Here is a 19,270-nt window from a genome sequence, read left to right on the forward strand (position 1 = left end):
GATGCACACCTCCTTAGCCACCGAGTCCGCAAAAGTATTTCCAATGATTCCAGAGTGACCGGGTATCCACATTATTTTTAGTCTATGTGCTAACGAAAACAACAGTGATCTAATGCCAATAATGACGTCATTGTAGTTACTGCGGTTTTTTAAAGCTTGAAAACACGATAGACTATCTGTACAGATGATGAATTTACCAAGGTTTTGTTGGGCATACTGGACAGCTTTGAGAATACCCGTAGCTTCAGCGGTAAAAATTGAACAAAATGGAAATAATAAACCATACGATATTCTTTGTTGGTTATCATCAACTACAGCTAAAGATGTATGCGACGATTTGGAGCCATCAGTATATATAAACTGCCAATCAAAAGATTTGAAGTGCGCAGATAATTCCAAAAATCGAGATTTATACACAGTGCTTGGAGTGATGGATTTGCGAAGAAAAGTAAGATCACTAATGAAAGAAGATTCATTTACTTTCCACGGTGGAATATATTTACTGCAAGGCAGCAATATTTTAAGCGGCAACTCATTGGTTTTAGCAAACAAAGCACTTTTAAAAATAGAAGACGGTATTTTAGGAGACCTCTTTCTGCAAAGTGATGATTGAAAGTCCTTTTTTATAGTAAAGTTCGTGCTGAGTATGAGTTTTGAATAAAGCTTATTTAAGCTATCTTCCACTGCATCTTTTAGAGAAGGTAGGCCAGCTTCCGTCAGTATGTTTTTAATTGGCGATGTTGGAAACACTCGAAGAGAACAACGAACTGAAGAATGATAGGGCGCAGCAAGCATCTTTAGATGATTCTTAGAATGATGTCCATAAATTTCCAAGCCATAATTAATTACAGCTGAGATGAGGGCTTTAGTGACGTTGACCAGTAAAGCCGAGCCGATGAGTGAGCGCTTACATGAGAGGTATTTAATAATATTTAAATTAACAAAAAGTCTTTTTCTTATATACTGACAATGTTTCTTAAATGTATACTTAGAGTCTAATACAATACCAAGGAACTTAATACTATCTGTACACAAAATGTTTGTATTATCAAATGTGAGCGTTGGGATAGTACATTGATGTTTTTTACAAATATGAAAAAGTTTCGATTTAGGAAAAGATATTGATGTGCCTGAAGTAGAGGACCAACGAGAAAGACGCAATAAAATTTCAGAGAAAGTAATTGTTACTGAAGTCAAATTTGAAGTTTTTGAGAATAAAATTAAATCATCAGCATAAATCTGATGCCGGATAGTAACAAAATCTGATAGAATGGTACTGATTTCATCAAATGCAATAGTAAATAGGATCACCGAGAGCGGTGACCCTTGTGGGGTACCATTATCTAATGGTAGAACAGAGGATGAAACATTGGATATGATAACACTTAATTTACGGTTGGATAGGAAAGATTTGACAAAGTTAAAAATACGAGAACCCACTCTCCACCTACTAAGCTGTCTTAACACTACATGAATCCCAATCCTGTCAAATGCTTTTAGGAAATCTAAAGAAAGAATAGAAACATGATTTTTGTGGGAGAGAGTATCAGAGATAAAGTGATCAAGGTGCAGGAGAGCATCCAACGTACCCTGCCCCCTCTTGAACGCAACTTGGTTGTGCGAAATGAGATTATTAGATTGAGCATACCAGGCGAGTCTAGTAGCAATAATCTTTTCAATCAATTTACCAAGGCAAGGAAGAAGGGAAATGGGACGATAACTGCTGACCACACCAGGAGGTTTACCAGGTTTTAAAATAGGAATAATCGCGCTAGTCTTCCAGAGGACAGGGTAGTTGCCACTGAGAAAAATACTATTGTAAAGTTTGACTAGACGGGATATAAGGAATGGAGGAAGGTGCTTGATGATAAGGTAAGAGATTTTATCAATGCCAGGAGTTTTGCCCTTGACTGACGAGAGGGCTAAATTAAAATCAAGTTCAGATATATCGGCATCTAAATATTCAGCTGATTGAGACAAGGTGGAAGGAGGAAGGAACGGAGAGCAAAGAGAAGAAAGTTTACTAGAGGAAAAATCAGAAGAGAAATTGGAGTCCAAAGAAATATTGGAAAAGTGGGTGGCAAACTCTAAGGCTATATCTTTGGGATATAGTAGAGTGCCCCGAGGAGTATTTAAATAAGTGATAGGAGAAGAAGGTGATAAACCAGCAAGTCTTTTCATATCAGTCCAGATTTTTCTAGAATCCGAAGAAGAAGTGATATTATTCGTAAATTCTTGGAAACAATGAACCTTAGCAGCCTTAGCTTTATGGCGAAAAAAAGCATTGGATTTTTTGTAAGCTATTAAGTTTGCACTAGAACGTAAACGTTTAAATTGATGCCATGCGATCTGTTTCAGATTTCTTAGTGCAGAAAGCTCATTATTCCACCAAAGAGGAGCAAGCTTGACTGGTTTAGAAGAAGAAAGGGGAAAAGAATAGTTAGAAGCAGAACGTATAATTTTTTGGATTCTAGAAGCCTCTTGATTTATATTGGAAGAAAAGGGGAAATAACGTGAATGCGATAAACAGGCTTCTTCAAACCTATCCCAATCAGCCGAATCAGTTTTAAACCGAATCCTGGGCTTAAAAAATGAATGAGGGCGAGAAGTAGATATTTTGGAAAGGATGGGAAAATGATCACTGCCATGGAGATCATCAATACAACACCAGGATATTTTTGAGGAGAGGGAGGCAGAACATATGGAAAGATCAATATTAAATAAATAATAAATAATGAATAAGCACAGATGATTGAAATTTTATAGGGGGCGAGGATCTCAATAGCTACAGAAGAAAAAATTGAAAGGGGTATGGGAAGTAATACGTGAGGTAGATTTCTTTTAACTAGGATGGCAACTCCCTGCTTGTTGGTGGTGTTATGTGGGAGATTAATAAAATATCCCACATAAGCCCTAGGGGTAAAAGCTGAGGCATTATAAGATAGGTGAGTTTCATTCAACAGGATAATAGATGGATTGTACGATCCCATAAGTAACTCTAAGTTAATATAATTATTAACATAACCGTTAATGTTCCATTGAAGAAGTGTAATCATATCATATGTAAACTTATAAAAGAAAAAAGTTAAGCTACGAATATTTTATTTAAACTAAATGTCTTCATTGTAAGAAGGAAAATTGGGTAATGCAAGAGGATCTTGCGAGCAGGAGAGGGTGGGGGAGGGTGTGATAGGACAGGAGGAAAGGATATTGAGAGGAGAGTCAGAGATGGATAAAGGGGAAAAGAGAGGGGAAGGAGAAGTGACAGAAGAGGAGGTAGGATGGGTTGGAAGGGATTGTTTAGATGAATTGATGTCTGTAGTTGTTGTTAGATTAGTTTTGGTAGGATTGTTGGATTTGTTATTAGGTGTTGTTTCATTATTGATTTGATTAGTATTGTTAGAAATTTTAGCTATAGAGGCAAAAGAGTTTGCATTAGAAGTTGTATGAGAAAATTGAATTTTATACTTGGTAACAGCTTCACGCATACTACATTTATAAATAGTTTTAATTTTTAATATTTCTTTGGATTGTTGATATTTAGGGCAAGTATTAGATGATGCCGGGTGGTCGCCCGAGCAATTTGCACACATTATTCTCTTACATTCAGTAGGTGGGGTATGATCGGAAGGGAGGTTGCATGAGACACAAGAAGGTGAATTACGGCAGTATTTTGCTGTGTGGCCAATTAATTGACATTGCTTACAACGCATAGGATTAGGGTAATACGGACGGACAGTGAGGTTCCTCCAGGCAACATCAATTCTTTCAGGAAGTTTGTATTTATCAAAAGTTAATAAAACTACACCCGTAGGATTACGGGAGCCGTCAGCAATTCGTGAAAACTTATGTACAGCAGAAACACCCTGCTCCTTAAGACCATCAACAATATCTTCTTCTGATAAGTTATTCAGGAATGGGGCGTATATGGTGCCTTTAACCGTATTCAAAGTATTATGAAGCTTGACATTGATATGACCTCCGCCAGGTAAAATTTTTGCAGAAAGAAATTTGCTAGCTGTTTTGTTGTTATTTACAAAGAGCAGTAGGCTACCATCACGTAGCTCAGTAACTTTACTTACTTCCTTACTGATTGCTTGAATACCTTTATACGTAGCGAAGCATGATAACGAATTAAGTGGCTTGTTGTCGTCCAGCGATGACATGACCAAAAATTTTGGATCATCCGTGTTTGAGACTGGTAATTCTGGAAATTGGTCTAACGGGATCGGATTTGGTTTTTTTCTTTTCTTTTTCATTATTGGAGATAATAGGGAAAACCTATTATCCCCTAATTTGGTGGCCCCAGGGGCCATAGTAAACGCGAATTTTAGTTTAACAAATTAAGAAATTAAGTGATTGAAAAGATATAAAACGATAAAAAAAATTAATTCACAAACAAAGCACGAGCGTAATATAAACGCAGAACAAACCGTTATACCGTTTTAACAAACTCAATAAGCACAGAGCGAAAAGCAACCGGTTACGATGACAGTTCGACGGTGTATGCATCATATTAATATTATAAATGCGAATGTAAGTTTGTTTGTTACGCTTTCATGCAAAAACTACTTAACCGATCATCATGAAACTTTGTACATATACTCCTGAAAGTATTAGAAGTAAAATAGGGTACTTTATATTAAAAAAAAATTTAAGAAAGATAAAAAAATTGTTTGTCAAAAAAGCGTCGAATTTAACTACTTTAACGCCATCTAGCATTACAGTAATGAAGTTTCAACCATGAATACTGTAATATCGTCCCACTGTATTACCGGCGGTGCCGACAATATCTAATTCAATTGAATATATGTACATAGTTTCAACTGTTTCTAATTTTTCTATATTTATTGTTATTTTCTTCTGCCGTTACATGCAGTATAAAACTATTCAAATTTTTGAGGTAATCTGTAATTTTTATGGTTAGCTGTCACTTTATTATTCTAGATCTTACTCGCCAGCCTCGGATGAGAGACCCCCCTTTTGATGACGACCATGGAAAACGAAATAAGGACTACGAATTGAGGGCATGCACCTGGAATGTCCGGTCCCTTAATTGGGAAGGTGCCGCTGCCCAGCTGGTTGATGTCCTCGTGAAAATAAAGGCTGACATCACCGCCGTCCAAGAAATGCGATGGACGGGACAAGGACTGAGACGGATAGGTCGTTGTGGGATTTACCACAGTGGCCATATAAAGGAGCGCAAGTTTGGTGTTGGATTCGTGGTGGGAGAGAGACTCCGTCGCCGAGTACTATCATTCACTCCGGTGAATGAACGTCTAGCCACAATCCGCATCAAAGCGAGGTTCTTCAACATATCGCTGATTTGCGCCCACGCCCCGACGGAAGAGAAGGACGATGTGACCAAAGATGACTTTTATGAGCGCTTGGAGCTCGCTTATGAGAGCTGCCCCCGCCACGATGTCAAAATCGTGCTTGGCGACTTCAACGCCAGGGTGGGCAAAGAAGGTATCTTTGGCACTACGGTCGGTAAATTCAGCCTCCACGAGGAAACATCCCCAAATGGATTGAGGCTGATCGACTTCGCCGGGGCCCGAAATATGGTTATCTGTAGTACTAGATTCCAGCATAAGAAGATTCATCAAGCTACCTGGCTGTCTCCGGATCGAAAAATCACCAACCAGATCGATCATGTTGTGATAGACGGAAGACACGTCTCCAGTGTTTTAGATGTGCGTGCGCTCCGAGGTCCTAACATCGACTCGGACCACTATCTTGTTGCAGCTAAGATTCGCACCCGCCTCTGTGCAGCAAAAAACGCACGCCAACAAACACAAGGAAGGTTCGACGTCGAGAAGCTGCAATCACAACAGACAGCCGAGCGATTTTCTACTCGGCTTGCACTCCTGCTCTCTGAGAGCACTCGTCAACAACTCGGTATAAGGGAACTGTGGGACGGCATTTCAAACTCCTTACGTACAGCTGCAACCGAAACCATTGGTTTTCGGAAGGTGCAAAAGAACAGCTGGTACGACGAGGAGTGCCGTGTCGCAGCGGAGAGAAAACAGGCTGCCTACCTCGCAACGTTACGATCGACCACAACACGTGCGGGATGGGATAGATACCGAGAGTTGAAGAGGGAAGCGAGACGCATTTGTAGACAGAAAAAGAAAGAGGCCGAAATGCGTGAGTACGAAGAGCTTGATAAGCTGGCCGACAGGGGTAATGCTCGAAAATTCTACCAAAAGATGCGGCGGCTTACAGAAGGTTTCAAGACCGGAGCATACTCATGTAGAACCCCCCAAGGTGATCTAGTCACCGATGCCCAGAGCATACTTAAATTATGGAGGGAACACTTCTCCAGCCTGCTGAATGGCAGTGAACACACAACGCCAGGAGAAGACGAACCCGATTCCCCAATCGATGACGATGGAAAAGACGTTCCATTGCCCGACCAAGAAGAAGTTCGAATAGCAATTACCCGCCTGAAGACCAACAAAGCGGCGGGGGCGGATGGATTGCCAGCCGAGCTATTCAAACACGGCGGCAAAGAGCTGATAAGGTGCATGCATCAGCTTCTTTGTAAAATATGGTCGGACGAAAGCATGCCCAACGATTGGAATTTAAGTGTGCTATGCCCAATCCATAAAAAAGGAGACCCCACAATCTGCGCCAACTACCGTGGGATTAGCCTCCTTAATATCGCGTATAAGGTTCTATCGAGCGTATTGTGTGAAAGATTAAAGCCCACCGTCAACAAACTGATTGGACCTTATCAGTGTGGCTTCAGACCTGGTAAATCAACAACCGACCAGATATTCACCATGCGCCAAATCTTGGAAAAGACCCGTGAAAGGAGAATCGACACACATCACCTCTTCGTCGATTTTAAAGCTGCTTTCGACAGTACGAAAAGGAGCTGCCTTTATGCCGCAATGTCTGAATTTGGTATCCCCGCAAAACTAATACGGCTGTGTAAACTGACATTGAGCGGGACCAAAAGCTCCGTCAGGATCGGGAAGGACCTCTCCGAGCCGTTCGATACCAAACGAGGTTTCAGACAAGGCGACTCCCTATCGTGCGATTTCTTCAATCTGCTGCTGGAAAAAATAGTTCGAGCTGCAGAACTTAATCGAGCAGGTACAATCTTTTATAAGAGTGTACAGCTGCTGGCGTATGCCGATGATATTGATATCATCGGTCTCAACACCCGCGCCGTTAGTTCTGCTTTCTCCAGACTGAACAAGGAAGCAACGCAAATGGGTCTGGCAGTGAACGAGGGCAAGACGAAATATCTCCTGTCATCAAACAAACAGTCGTCGCACTCGCGACTTGGCACTCACGTCACTGTTGACAGTCATAACTTTGAAGTTGTAGATAATTTCGTCTATCTTGGAACCAGCGTAAACACCACCAACAATGTCAGCTTTGAAATCCAACGCAGGATAACTCTTGCCAACAGGTGCTACTTCGGACTAAGTAGGCAATTGAGAAGCAAAGTCCTCTCTCGACGAACAAAAACCAAACTCTATAAGTCACTCATAATACCCGTCCTGTTATATGGTGCAGAGACTTGGACGATGACAAGATCTGATGAGTCGACGTTACAAGTTTTCAAGAGAAAAGTTCTGCGAAAGATGTATGGTCCTTTGCACGTTGGCCACGGCGAATATCGCATTCGCTGGAACGATGAGCTGTACGAGATATACGGCGATATTGACATAGTTCAGCGAATTAAAAGACAGCGACTACGCTGGCTAGGTCATGTTGTCCGAATGGACGAAAACACTCCAGCTCTGAAAGTATTCGACGCTGTACCCGCCGGGGGAAGCAGAGGAAGAGGAAGACCTCCACTCCGTTGGAAGGACCAAGTGGAGAAGGACCTGGCTTCGCTTGGAATATCCAATTGGCGCCACGTAGCGAAGAGAAGAAACGACTGGCGCGCTGTTGTTGACTCGGCTACAATCGCGTAAACGCTGTCTATGCCAGTAAAGATGAAGACTCGCTGATGTTAATTCTTACTCTGTTTTTCTTAGAAAATGCCTCGGAATCGGAAATCTGGTATATCCAAATCATACTCATACTAATATTATAAATTCGAAAATGAAATTTCAACAATGAATACTGTAACACCGCCCCACTATATTACCCGCGGGACGACAATATCTAACTGTCAAGAGAATTTTGTAATTTAGTAGAAAGTGATGTGGATCTCATTGCTAATGTTTTTCCGGAATTTCAACAAAATTTGTGTAGTGATCAGTGGTTGTGTGCAAGAGCAATATTAGCACCAAGAAATGAAATTGTTAAGAGGATCAATACTGACATTTTAAACGAGGTTCAAGGAGAAATGAAGGAATATTTGTCAATGGATACAATTATAGATACGGAACTAAGTACTTCATATCCTGTGGAGTTGTTAAATTCACTTGAACTATTGGGTGTACCGTCACATAAACTTCAATTGAAACTAAATGTACCAGTAATGTTTATGCGAAATCTAGATGCTCCTCCGCTATGTAATGGAACAAAGCTTCGGATAACAAAATTGGGACTGAACATACTTGGTGCTACTATTTTAACAGGTGTCGGTAAGGGAATCGGATACCAATTATTCCCACTGACCTTCCATTCCAATTTAAAAGGGTTCAGTTTCCCCTCAAGCTTAGCTTTGCTGTTACTATAAACAAGGCACAAGGACAAACATTACAGGTAGCAGGAGTGCATTTAGAAAACCTATGCTTCTCTCATGGCCAACTTTATGTAGCCTGTTCACGTGTATCCAATGCCCAGAATTTACACATATTTGCACCCGACGGGAAAACTTATAACATTGTCTACAAAAATATCCTAGATTAATACTTTGTATTTTATTTTTTTGAAATGTTAGAATTCAGAATTATTTATTGATTTTTTGTGAAATATATTTTAGCATTTGTTGTTGCATTTCAATACGCATATTTTAAGGTGTTGAAACTTCATTGTCTGTAGTAATTTTTAAAAATTGTTGATCTCAGCCAAGCAATAAAATTTTGTTATCATATTGACTCATTTCTATTATTATACCCTTACCCTTTTATCTCTCATACTTATTCAATGGCTCCACTGCGGGCGAAGCCGCGGGTAAAAAGCTAGTATTAAAATAAAACGGATTGAACTTAATCTGAAATTGTCGAAAATGAAATAGCTAATTGGGGGAAAGTCAAACCTGTCCATACACAACAAATTACTTCTTTATAAACAAATAATCAAGCCGGTATGGTCATATGGTGCGCAACTGTGGGGATGTGCCAGTGAGGGCAGTATTAATATTATACAACGTTTTCAAAACAAGGTGCTAAGAGGCATTGTAAATGCTCCCTGGTACTGCAGAAATGCTGATATTCATCGAGACCTAAGGATGAATACAGTAGCCGAAGAAATAAGGAGTCAGGCAGATGCCCACTACAAAAGGCTTAATGCACATGTGAACGAGGAGGCGAGAAATCTTCTTTTAAACACATGTCGCTCTAGTCGATTATGTCAAAAAACCCACATAGGAATTAATTATATACCATATACTTATGTATGGATATTACTATTAATTTCTATGTAATTTGTTTTTAAGTTATTCAAATCACACTGCTCGTTAGTTTTTTAAACTAGTTGTAGTGATATCAAACATTGTTAAAGTTTTAAAAATGTATGTAATAAAAAAAATATTTCAGATAACAATGCATTGATATTTTATAACTGTTTAGATTCACTGTGTGACTTACCTCTTACTTACTCTGTTATCAGTTGCTGCTTATGTACATTAGCATTTGGAGTATGAATGTTTTGTATATTTATATAAGTTTTATGAGTTTTATTCGATAGACAATGATTTTCACATTTTTAACATTTAGTGGACTGTATATAATGTACTTGTGTCAAAAATATAATTTTCTATACAGTACATATTCTACCAGGGCCCAAAGTTGTGTTTTAACATAACTTGAATATTATGTTTTGTATTATTTTTTCAATTACGTCTAACTGTAGTTCAAATGGAACAGTCACAGTTCTTGTTACACATTTTGATTATTATCAAAACTAAAGTTAGCGAAACGTGACCACTTACGTGAAAATGTATACCGCTGATCTCAAACTGGAGGGTCCTCGAGGTATATCGGGTTCAATCTTGTCGGAGAAGGTCCGCCTAGAAAGTAGTTTAGAAATCCTAGGAAAACAAACTGGGAAGGGTACCGCAGACAAATTGACAAATTCTCCCACGCGCACCGGGGGTGGACGTTTGTTTTGTGTTGGGTTCGTGGGTTCGAAGTCTTCAGCTCGGCGTGCAATACTGCATTGGAGAGCTCCTGTCCACTGAGCAGAAGGAAACCTCTCTGGTGGACTACGGAACTCTCGAATGTCAGGGAGTCCTGTAGACATTTATTTAACAAGACCCGTAGGAGTGGGTTAACTGACGACGGGGCGTCGTATAAAACGGGACTTTCGATATACAAGTCCGAGTTAAGAAAGGCAAATAGGACCTCGTGGAGAAAGTTCTGCGAAAAAGTGGAGGGCTGTCACGAGTCCTCTAGGTTCAGGCATATTCCCTCGCTGGTTAGTAACTATCTATGCGAACTGCATCAGACTAGGTTACATAGCGAGGGCCTCATACCGAAGTTGTTAACGACCTGCTCAAAAACCCGAGGATCGTGGCTGTCGGATGATTGCCTACGCGGACGGAGTAGCACTTATTGTCGGGCGGTCGGAAGTGGTCTCGTCATCAATGCAAGTACAACCGAAATGGTTATAAGATCACGGAGGCACCGCTGCCGCTAATGGGAGGTATTCGCCTGCAACCGGCGGATGCAGTGAAATTTCTAGCGCTCTTCCTGGATAGGAAGCCGCATATCGTAGAGAGAGAGCAAAAAAGGCATCGATTGCCCTATACTGCTGTAGAGGAGCCATTGGCAAGTGGTGGGGCCTCTCACCGATACTTATTCTCTGGCCATATGACACCGTAGTTAAGAGGGCGAATACCATACTTGCAAAGAAACTTGAGGGCGTTCAACGGGCTGCGCTCATCAGGATGTGTGGTGCATTGCACTACAGTTTTGAACATAATGCCCGTGGACATCGCCGGAAAGTGTATGGAGGTGGCTATTAGGCTCAGAGAGCGGAATCACAGATAATTGCAAAGCTTATGAGCTGAAAGACACCCAAGAATCATTATCGGTAGAATGAGCACGGGTCGGTGCTCCCGCATCATCTTGTGTTTTACAACTGGATAGCTCGCGGAAGCTTGGTCAACGCTAGGATCGCAGAAGATCTAGCAATCTCTTTGCCATCAGTAAAGCTAGCCTCTCCATAGTTGTGGGGCTTTTAATAGGCCATTGCCCTATTGGCGTTCATGCTGGAATATTGGGAATTTTACCAGACGCCGTCTGCAGAAGCTATTTGGAAGATCAAGACTAAGACACTTGGTAACGCATACCTTCAGACATCCCACCGAACTGGCGGGTGTTGCGCCTTTGCAAATTTGTATTGGCTACTAAGCGTTTTACCAGTCCAAGTGCAATCTTTGATCAGCCATCTTACCTAACCTACATATGGCTCAAGCAGCTCACGACTTCTGTTCCTAGACCAAGTATCCTCTCTCTCTCTTGTTGTAGCCAAGATACGCACTCGCCTCTGTGCAGCAAAAAACGAACGTCAACAAAGACAAGGAGCGTTCGACGTCGAGAACCTGCAATCACTCGACTTGCACTCCTTCTCCCTGAGAACGTTCGTCAACAACTCGGTATAAGGGAACTGTGGGAGAGAAAAAAACACTGCCGCTGTTCAAAATCGCTAATAAGAAATGTAAAACAATGTACAGTGGTGCTCCAGTATAACAAACGCCGATATAACGAATGTTCAATATAACGAAAGCTGTTTTTCAATACATTGATGACTCTATATAACGAAAGCTGGAAATTGGATGAACTCGATATTACGAATGTATGGCGTTTGTATTTGGTTTTGGTTGTATTACAACAATAAACAATGCAGGCAGTTAAATACCCGTTAGTTCTTGTTATTATTGAGTTATTTTCTTTAAAGAATTCTATTTATTTTTTTTATGCACGCTTCATTGCGCGAAATATCAGTTGTGAGTTCAAAGTGGTAAAGTGAGGATATCGCATAAATTATTTAAAAATGCCTTCAATTCGGAAACGGCTTTGCTTGGGTGACAAATTAAAAATAATTGACGAAAATAAAAAGGGGAAAACCCTGAAAGAAATCTCTTTGAAATATGGTATTCCAAAATCGAGTGTTTGCACAATTTTAAAAAATTGCCGGAAAGTGATAAGAAGTGTTAAAGGTACACATGCTGGCACATTGAGACGACAATCGTTAAAGAAAGGCGAATATCAAACTTCAACACAGATGATTTGGAAGCATGGAACAGTGTAGACAATGTACTTGTAGAAGAGAACCCGAGTGCTGAAAATGAACTAGCTATAGAAATTTCGGAAGAGGAGGAAGGTGATACCGCTGCAGTTGTAGCTGTGCCGCCAATAAAGCATCCTGATGCCATCGACTGTTTTGAGAAGTGTATCAAATGGTCTGAAGAAAAACACGTGGAACAGGAAAAAATATTTTTATTGAAAAGCCTACATCAAAAGGCACAGGATCTCAAAATTTCTCGCCCACAAAAGCAAATGAGCATAACAAATTTCTTTTCAGTTGAATAATGCTCATATTTTTGTTATAAAATTCAACTTTTATTAATTTTATTGTATGCATTTTCCATTGTATATGTATTTATTTCAACCAATGCTTATGAATTCATGAATAAATAGTTATTTTTAAACATATATGTACCAATATTAATTTAGTTTTCGTTTCCGATATAACGAATATTTCAGTTTAACGAACGGTCCCAACATTATATCATTCGTTATATTGGAGTACCACTGTATTTGATAAAACGCTTTCTAATGTGATGCTTAGTAGCAGAGAACGTATATTTATAGAGAATGTTCACGATAACGAAAATTTAGGGATATTTAAATTTTGGGACATTTACTGTTTTAGATGAGCGTGTTTCACCACAGAAAATTGTTAGCGTGTTTCACCACTTAACATCAGGGGACACAAAAATAGCAGAATTGAGCATTTTCAGTGTTAAATGAGAACAATAATGATAATTCCAATGTTAAGGAATGTACGCTTACAGATTCCCTTTTTACTATGCGCAAACGATGCTGCATATAATTTATAGATCGGTATACATACATACATATATTTGTTATGAAAGCACATAAGTATGAGTATGTACATATAAATATATTTCAAAATTGAGCTATTTTATGATGAATTCCATAAAAATAAAAATGTATAATTCAATAAAATTTGTATTACTACCTAAATATGCATTTTATATACATACATAGGTTTGGTACGACATACATATGTATGTATATTTGTATACTTAAATAAATATTTGCTTTGGTCAATAAACTTTTCGATATCATGTTAAAAGACCAAGCGGTCGCACATTTACCCATATATAATTATGTTTGCAAGCAAACAAATATAAAAGAACCATACGCATAATGTTTGTACATTTGTCTACATGCAACAAATGTATGTAAATATGTACATTCAATGCTTCATGCGAAATTTCCGTTGCTTGTTGTTGAGCTGTGCCCGAGCTGTGCCGAAAACACAAACGAACGATCGCCAATTGCCATTGCTTCCTTTGCCGCTGAAACAGCTTCGCATACAAACCTGCATAGATATGGATGTTTGTGTGTGAGCTTGCATACATATCGACGCAGGTTTTTGCAAGCCGCGTAAAAATATTTTTTACATTCCTTGACAAATACAGTCAATCCCGGTTATGTGCCACGATCAAAGATACAGATGTTTGTGGTTTGTAAAAATAAAAATATAATATGACACATAAGCGCGTGCGAATACTTAAGCGAGTGGTACTTAAAACAATAATTTCTATGTATTTCATAAAAAACAACCGTGAGGTGCAGCAAGATATAGACAGTTAAGAGGGATGATTTTCATTTAAGCGGAGTACTACTTAACCGGGATTCACTGTACACATAAATCAGAGGAATATTAAATATTGGTAAATGTTCAGGAGAGCGGCTTTTCCGAAAACGTGCACCAATTTTCACGGGAAATGTCTTAAAAAATTCGTTTTTAATTCCGATTCACGAATATGTATGGCTCGTTATCTAATTTTATGTATTTTTGCAATAAAAACAATAAAAAATATTTCGATTTTGCACAATATTTACGCTATAAATGGCATCACTGTCCGAAATTCAATTGAAAACTAGTGATACAAGCAGTGATCGGGTTCGAAATATCGATACTCTCGATATTCGAGACTAAACAAGAATTGACAAAAATGAGAGATATATAATAGAAAAATATTATTAATTGGAAAAATAAAAATAAATTAAAATATCGATATTCTCAATATTCGAGTTTGAAAGAAAATTGGTAAAAATGAGAAATACGCAATAGAAAAATAATAATAATTGGGAAAATATAAATAAATTAAAATATCGAGATTCTCAAAATTTGAGGCTGATCGAGAATTGGTAAAAATGAGAAATACATAATGGGAAAATTTATAATTCATTTTTATTGCAGAAAGAAGAAGAATTTGGACACAGAAGAATTTTGAACACCGGGGTTTTGGACCGACCAGGGATATTATTTTATAAATTTTCCTATTATGTATTTCTCATTTTTACCAATTCTCGATCAGTCTCAAATATTGAGAGTATCGATAATTCGAAAACGATAAATATTTGCTTTGACACATTTCATTTTTTCCTTCTCATACAAATATCAGAAATTGTCCAAATTATGATTTTTAGCTTTTGCCACCGTTGCGAAAAGACGCTTGTAGACAAAGGCATGCTCGGGGAGATGTAATGGTGTTTGTTTTCATGAATGAAGCAAGTTTGCATGTTGAAAGTGCGCTTGCGTTCATGAATGAAAATATTGTTTTTGTGTTTTTCTACAAATTTGGGCATCGATTATTTGGCTGCCATATTGACTTTTGACGATTGTTGTTGTTGTAGAACAATATTTGTAGTTTATGCGGGTGACATACATATCTACATGGGAACGCATGTGAGAATGTACATACATATGTTGTGTATTCATTATTACGCATATATGTATGTACATAAGTATGTATGATGCTATTTGAAACCATTGTTGTTTTTTTAAAGCAATGTTTGTAGTTTTTGTGGGTGACATATTTACATGTGTTCTCATATTTATATGTTGGTTTGTGTATACATTATTTGTTCGGCAATGTCGTACACATATGCATGTACATATTGTTACAAAAGTAGTATTAAGTTGTTTTTGTATTGCTATATGCATCCCTTATTATGAACAATAGCTGTAGGTATATGGAATAGCATTTTTCTTGTTGTAGACATCTGGCGCCGCGGCTGTCTGCTTGCGTCTGGCATCAGCGAGAAGTGCGTGGCTATATAAGCCGTGGCAGCGCCAACGTAATCAACCAGAGCTAAGAGTAAACTGCTATAGTGTAGACGAGTTGTAAAATAAAGAGTTGTTGAATTAAATTAAACAGTTATTGGTTTTATTTGTCAATCCAGAGATACGAACCCAGTAAAGTAAAACTAGCAAGGAGTAAATTCGCAACAATTGGTGTCAGAAGTGGGATTGTCAAATAATCCAAATTCAAGATGGTTAAATTCGGAGAATTAAGAATTCAGCAATTAAAAAAGGAACTGGAGGAGCGTAATTTGCCGATAAGCGGGCAAAAGGCGGATCTGCAGGCACGACTACGTGAAGCAATGGAAGCGGATGGAATTAATGTGGACGAGTTCGAATTTGATGGGCCAGGAACTTCTACAAAGGTAGAAGAAAAAGTAGAAGAACAACGAACATCATCAAGTGTAGACACGAACATGCTAGCCACTAGCTATTAAGCAAATAGCAGAAAATGCAGTGCAAACAGAAAATCGTCTGGCACAGCAAATAGCTGAAATCCTGCCTTACACAACAAATGACTGAAAATAATACGCAGTTAGAAAAGCGTTTGGTTCAACAGATTACGGAAAATACTACACAACTACAAAAACAAGTGCAAGAGAAATTTTCAAAATTTGAAGACGAATTAAGCACTTTAAAAAATGACGAAGAAAATTTAAAATCAGAAGTTCTTCAATTAAGTAATCGTGTGCGACTACTGCAACTGCATGGCCCTGCACCATCAACAAATAATCCAAGATTGAAGGCACCCACATTCGATGGAAGTATTCCATTTCAAATTTTCAAACTTCAGTTTGAAAAGACAGCAATGGCCAATAACTGGAATGCAGCGGACAAAGTGGCGTCCTTGTTTGTATCATTGAAAGGGCCTGCGGCAGAAATCCTTCAGACTATTCCAGACTGTGAACGGGACAACTATGAGGCATTGATGAGTGCGATAGAAAGACGATATGGTAGTGAGCACCGGAAACAAATATACCAGATCGAACTGCAAAATAGGGGTCAGAAGATGAACGAGTCATTGCAAGAGTTCGCAACTGAAATAGAACGACTGGCTCATTTGGCAAATGCAGATGCACCTGTGGATTACATTGAGAGGGTAAAAATTCAATGTTTCATAAATGGAATTTGTGATGTGGACACCAAACGCGCCACATATGCATTGTCAAAAAGAACGTTTGCTGAAACAGTTTCGCACGCCCTCACACAGGAAACAGCTTCGCTTCTAAGTAAACCAGCACACAAAGTACAAAGAGTTGAAATGGAACAACCGGCGCTGATGGAAGAAATATTGAAGACTCTGAAGACAATTGCTGCACCGCGAGTAAATACAACAGGCAGATGTTTCAACTTGCCCGAAATTGCAATATAAAAGTAAACCCATCAAAACGGAAACAACCAACAGATAACGAGGACGGAGCATCCACATCTCACAAGTCGTTAAACTAAAACGGAACAGTTCAAAGGGGCGTGAACTGGTTCCCACAACTATTTGCCCCGCCATCTCGATATCACAAATAGGTCGCCACGACAACAATCTTACTATCAACGGTTTGGATACTGGTGCCACACATTCAATTATCCGACCGGATGTGGTGAGAGGAACGGTTGAACCATTAGTCAGTTGCAAGCTTCGAACGGCCACCGGAGAGGAAGCAGCTGTTGCGGGAAAAGTGTTTTGCGAAGTTAATCACACCTGCATCGTAGCAGAAATCACGGATGAAATTATAATGGGAGTAGATTTCATGATTGATCACGGGGTTACTTTGGATTTAAACAAGCAAATGCTGTTTTGCCAGAACATGGAGATGCCTATAAACACCGGATATGTGACCAACGTTGAAAGTAAGAGGGTGATTGTTGATGATAATCAGAGTATTCCACCAAAATCTGAGGCGATAGTATGGGCTAAAGCGAATGGAGGAGGTGGGACTGAAGAATTGTGGATTGTGGAACCAACAAAAATAGATACACCCATATTGGTAGGAAGAACGCTTGTGAAAACTAGAGAAGACGCTACCATTCCGGTCAGAGTAGTGAATGAATTCAACACGCCTATAAGTCTGAAGAAAGGAGCAGTAATTGGACAGTGCCAGAATATAAGTGCAATAGCACGATGCGAACGGTCACAACAGAAGCCTACTATTGAGCCACAGCAGATAAGTCCTACACTCCTAAATAATTTGCTGAACGAACTGCATGGAAATGAAAAATTAAAAGCAGAAAAACTATTAGAAAAATACGCATCTACATTTGGAAACGAAGGAAACACAGGAAGAACCGGCATTGTCAAACATCGCATAAATACTGGAGACGCTAAGCCAATCCGACAAGCTCCGCGTAGGGTTCCACTAGCAAAACGTGAGGATGCTAACAAAATTATAGAAGACATGCACAAAAACGGTGTAATCGAACCTTCAATAAGTCCATGGAGCTCATCTATCGTCTTAGTTAAAAAGAAAGATGGTAGCACTCGTTTCTGCGTAGATTATAGGAAGTTGAATGATGTCACAAAGAAAGACAGTTATCCTCTACCGAGAATCGACGATACATTAGACACCTTGTCTGGAGCGAAATGGTTTTCTACATTAGATCTACAAAGTGGATATTGGCAAGTCGAGATTGATGAATGTGACCGTGAAAAGACCGCTTTCAGTATGGGCGACGGGTTATGGGAATTCTCTGTGATGCCATTTAGGTTATGTAATGCGCCTGCAACGTTCGAGCGACTGATGGAACATGTGTTAAAAGGACTCAACTGGAAGACATGTTTGGTGTATCTTGATGACATTATCATCATGGGAAAAAGTTTTGATGATCATCTGAAAAATCTAGAGGAAGTCTTTCAGCGAATAGCATCAGCCGGATTACGCTTGAATCCCAAAAAGTGTTCATTATGGAAGAAGCAGGTCACATATCTCGGACATAAAGTGTCAACTGAGGGGATTCACACCGAGGAAGGAAAAATAAAAGCAGTTAAAGATTGGCATCGACCCACCAACATACATGAACTGCGCAGCTTCCTCGGCTTATGCACGTATTACCGCCGTTTTGTACCTGGATTTGCGAACGTGGCTAGAAGTTTACATGATTTAACAAAGAAGAATCGCCCGTTTGTATGGCAGTATAATTCATTTTTATTGCAGAAGAAGAATTTGGACACAGAAGAATTTTGAACACCGGGGTTTTGGACCGACCAGGGATATTATTTTATAAATTTTCCTATTATGTATTTCTCATTTTTACCAATTCTCGATCAGTCTCAAATATTGAGAGTATCGATAATTCGAAAACGATAAATATTTGCTTTGACACATTTCATTTTTTCCTTCTCATACAAATATCAGAAATTGTCCAAATTATGATTTTTAGCTTTTGCCACCGTTGCGAAAAGACGCTTGTAGACAAAGGCATGCTCGGGGAGATGTAATGGTGTTTGTTTTTATGAATGAAGCAAGTTTGCATGTTGAAAGTGCGCTTGCGTTCATGAATGAAAATATTGTTTTTGTGTTTTTCTACAAATTTGGGCATCGATTATTTGGCTGCCATATTGACTTTTGACGATTGTTGTTGTTGTAGAACAATATTTGTAGTTTATGCGGGTGACATACATATCTACATGGGAACGCATGTGAGAATGTACATACATATGTTGTGTATTCATTATTACGCATATATGTATGTACATAAGTATGTATGATGCTATTTGAAACCATTGTTGTTTTTTTAAAGCAATGTTTGTAGTTTTTGTGGGTGACATATTTACATGTGTTCTCATATTTATATGTTG

General features: G+C 39.0%; 1 protein-coding gene and 1 long non-coding RNA gene across 2 annotated transcripts in view; one reads left to right on the top strand and one right to left on the bottom strand.

Moving 5' to 3' along the window:
• Positions 1–19,270, bottom strand: part of LOC125777683 (uncharacterized) — a 235,173-nt gene that overhangs the window by 207,185 nt on the left and 8,718 nt on the right. The window lies entirely within an intron of this gene.
• Positions 861–3,089, top strand: LOC125775331 (uncharacterized). Its single transcript, XR_007422354.1, has 2 exons — positions 861–918; positions 993–3,089. It is a non-coding gene; the product is annotated as an uncharacterized LOC125775331 (long non-coding RNA).

Source organism: Bactrocera dorsalis, chromosome 3 (assembly GCF_023373825.1).
Source record: "Bactrocera dorsalis isolate Fly_Bdor chromosome 3, ASM2337382v1, whole genome shotgun sequence".
NCBI lineage: Eukaryota > Metazoa > Arthropoda > Insecta > Diptera > Tephritidae > Bactrocera > Bactrocera dorsalis.